We start from the raw sequence: 4,264 nt of genomic DNA on the forward strand, positions 1-4,264 counted from the left end.
ATATTTATATTCATTAACAAAAATGAATAATATGGAAATATGTTTTGTGTGATAATACATATAGAACTCAGATCAAATGGCTTGTCCATTCCGGGAGTGGGGAGAGAAGAAGGGAAGGAGACAATTTGGATCATATAACTTTGGAAAACTTACATGGAAATGTGTTATTACATGTAAATGTTTAAAAAAACCAGAGTATCTTTATAAGAAAAAAAAAGATATTCTAAAAAAGTCTCATCTTCAAAAAATTTAAATAAAAAATTCTGCACTAACAAAAAATTGTTTCTACATGTAATTGGGGAAAATACAATAAAAATATTACAGGGAGGGGGAATGAGGGATCATAATAGTGGCTACTTCTTAGGACTGTTATGAGGATCTGGAAAGAACTTAGCACATAGTAGGTGTTTAAAAAATACTTGTTCCAGGGGGGCAGCTGGATGGCTCAGTGGATTGAGAGTCAGGCCTAGAGACGGGAGGTCCTGGGTTCGAATCTGGCCTCGGACACTTCCCAGCTGTGTGACCCTGGGCAGGTCACTTGACCCCCATTGCCTAGCCCTGTAACAAATAATTAATATAGAAGGATATATATATATATATATAAAAGATATTAGGGTTTAAAAAATTAAAAAAAAATACTTGTTCCAGATCATCGAGATAGATCAGTGGGTAGAGAGGTGTAGAGACAGGAGGTCTTGGGTTCAAATCTGACTTCGCAGGGCAGCTAGGTGGCTCAGTGGATTGAGAGATAGGCTTAGAGATGGGAGGTCCTGGGTTCAGATCTGACCTCAGACCTTTCTCGGCTGGGTCCCCATTGCCTAGCCCTCCCCACAATTCTGTGTAAAGAACTGATTCGTTAGAATCGATTCTAAGACGGAAGATGAGGATTTTTTTAAAGGCAGAAATAGGAGTTTCGTTTTTGTGTGTGCCGAGTTTGAGATCTCTCTAGGTGGACGTGCAAAAGGCCAGCTCAGGAGAGAGCTGAGAGTTAGATCCATAGAGTTGGGAGTCCTGTGCATTGGGCTAACTGCTAACATACTCATGGGAACCAATGAGCTTAATCGCCGAGGGAAAGAGAAGGGTCTTGGGAGACCCCATACTCTCTGGTAAAAGGAGTGTAAATGTGGGGGGGAAGAGGAATGAGAGCACAGTTTTGTGGAAGCCAGCAGAGGAGAGAGTGTCCAGCCTAAGTGAATGATGGGTAGTTTCTACTTGACTCAGAGGTCAAACAGAATGAGGGTTTAGAAGAAGCCACTGAAGTTAACAATAACAAAATTGTTGGTAATCTCGGAGCCAGTAGGAGCTGCTGAATGGTGTGGAAGGAAGTCAGACTGTGAGGGCCTGGGAGCAGGCGGGATGGAAATAAAGGCAGTTAGGGGTTGAGCAGCCTCTCTGAAGAACTCCCATTTAAACTCACATTTCTTTAAGGGATATGAAATACTTTCCTGACAACGTCTCCCCTCCCAAGTCCACTTCTACTCCTCCTTCCTTCAACCCCTTCCCCGAGGCTCCCTAACCCCTCTCTCCCCCCAACCCCGCTCTCTTGTCTTACCTTAATGCTTCCTCTCCATTTCAGCTCCTTCTCCCTCTATTGTTTCTCAGTGTTTTTCTCCCCCTCCATTCTCCTTCCCCTTGCTCCATCATCTCTCACTATCTGTGTGAGTGAGTGTGTATCTGCATGTGTGATGGGAGCTGTCAGAGCCTCTGCTCACTGGCAAAGTCACTGGGGGTCCTCCTCACCCTGATAAAACATGAGAGAAAGATGTCACCGGACCCCTCACTACTCCCACTTGACAATTCATTCCTATGACCAAAAAGGAGAAAGAAAAAGGAACATGGTTCAGTCTGAAGCTAGGCATGACATAGGAACAAGACGTAGACATGAAGACACTGTATGGGCTCTGGGTGAGAAGGTCAGACACTACGAATAAAGGCGCTTCCTTAAAATCTCAGTCAGTTGGTCTGTATCCCAAAGAGATCATAAAAAAGGAGAAAGGACCTACTCGTACAAAAATGTTTACAGCAGTTCTCTTTGTGGTGCCAAAAAAGGGGAAATTGAAGGGATGCCCATCGGTTGGGGAATGGCTGAACAAATTGTGGTATATGACACTGATGGAATACTGTTGTGCTATAAGGAATGCTGAACAGGAGGATTTCAGAAAGAATTGGGAAGACCTACGTGAACGGATGCAGAGTGAAACGAGCAGAACCAGGAAAACACTGTACACGGTAACAGCGATATTGTACGACCATCAACTGTGGAAGGCAGGGCTACTCTCAGCAATGTGATGATCTGGGACGATCCTGAAAGACTTGGGCCAGGGAAGGCTCTCCACCGCCAGAGAAAGAACTGTTGGAGCCAGAATGCAGATCAAAGCACACGATTTTTCACTGTAGTTTATTTATGGTTTTATTTGGGGGTTTTGGTTTTCTAGGCGTATTCTCTCACAGCAATGACCAATATGGAAGTGTGTCTTGCATGATAATTCACGGAGAACCCAGATCCAATTGCTTACCAGCTCCAGGGATGGGGAGGAAAGGAAGGGAGGGAAACAATTTGGATCTTGTAATTTCAGAAACCGTATGCTGAAAATTGTTATTACATGAAATTGGGAAAACAAAATTTCCTCAAATAGAAAAAAAAAACCTCAGTCAGGCAATAGCCAACAAGCATCACGCTTATTATTATTTGTTATGTGCCAGGCACTGACCTACGTTCTGGGAATAAGGAGAAGGGCAAAAAATAATCCTTGCCTTCAAAAGTGGCTTTTCTTTCCAGCGTTTGGTAACTTTCTTCCCTTTGGGGAACCTAAAATGAATTAAGGAAGGGCCCTGGCTACAGAGGAAGAGGTCTCAAGGTCAGAGACTGAAGATATCCTGGAAGTCCAGTCCCTGGCTTGGCCCTGCTCGCCCTACAAAGATGGAGCTGAACCTATTCTTGTAATCCACTTTCTTCTCCTTCCCCTCCCTACTCTCAGGGATGGAGGCCGAATTTCCAAGGCCACTTAAAATCTCAAAAATGCGTTCTAGTTCTGTTGGCCTCAACAAGAGTTCAAAGTTTTCCAACCCTCCATGTAACCGATGGGGGGCAAGAAGAAATTTCAGGGGGGAAAAGAAAGAAATTAAAAGAAAAATGAAATCTCAGGCTATTGCTGGGATTCCTGAATGGAAAGTCACCCTCTGCAGATGACTGACTTCATACTCCTCCTGCCCACAAGACAGGGGTCCAATTTCTCCCCATTGGGTAAAGGGAAATGGTGCTTCTTCCATTCAAAGGATGGAGGCAGTGGCTTGGCGTGTGTGCCAACGGTTCTTCAGGCCATTATTCAAAGAGAGAAGGTACAGAATTTCTGCTGCCAAGGCTCTTCACTAGCAGGCAGGCAGGCGTCTCTCCCTTTAGAAACTTCTGCCATTCGAGCTCAGCTGTACCCTGGCCTTCTCTCCACAGGGAACATTGCCTGGCAGGCCTTCCGTTTTCATGTGTAAGCTCTCTGGGAAGCGAATCTGACAACTTCCCAGTGGGGTACTGCACAGCACTCAACAACCATTGCCAGCCTCAAAATACTAGTGATTCAGATTCATAATAACCACCTGTCATAGTCACAGAATAGAGGATTCAGGAGAGGAAGGCCCATGAACCCTGGGCAACCAGGATTCGTTAAATCCAGCTGTCCCCCAAATCGATGCGGGTGACCCCTGGCATCCCACCAAAGATGCTGGCTGTAACTGTGGCCCCTTCGCCACCCCCTTTCATCATTTTTATCCCATGCCTTCATCATCAAAACCGTTCGGCTATTTTGATATCCTACGTACAAAATAGACTCATTAAAATAGATCCCCCAGGCCTCGCTACGTGGTGGGACCAATATCTGCCAGGGTTCTTCCTTCACCCCACACCCACCATGAGTTAGGCTATTCGTTCCCTAAAAGCCGGGACTCGTTCGGCCCAGGGTGGGGTAAGGATAAAGCTGCACCTCCCTGGATGCAGCTACTATTAATGTAGCTTCTCAGTCATCTAAGGGCATGAAAGGCCCACCCACATGGAGTTGGTAAATGTCCCAAGAACAAGGGGACAGCTGGGTGGCTCAGTGGATGGAGAGCCAGGCCTAGAGATGGGCTCCAATCTGGCCTCAGACACTTCCTAGCTGGGAGACCCTGGGTAAGTCACTCAACCCCCACTGCCTAGCCCTTAGTGCTCTTTTGCCTTGGTACCATTACACGATATTGATTCTAAGATGGAAGGGAAGGGGTTAAAATAATGTCC

This window comes from Gracilinanus agilis, chromosome X, assembly GCF_016433145.1.
Source record: "Gracilinanus agilis isolate LMUSP501 chromosome X, AgileGrace, whole genome shotgun sequence".
NCBI classification, from domain to species: Eukaryota; Metazoa; Chordata; class Mammalia; order Didelphimorphia; family Didelphidae; genus Gracilinanus; species Gracilinanus agilis.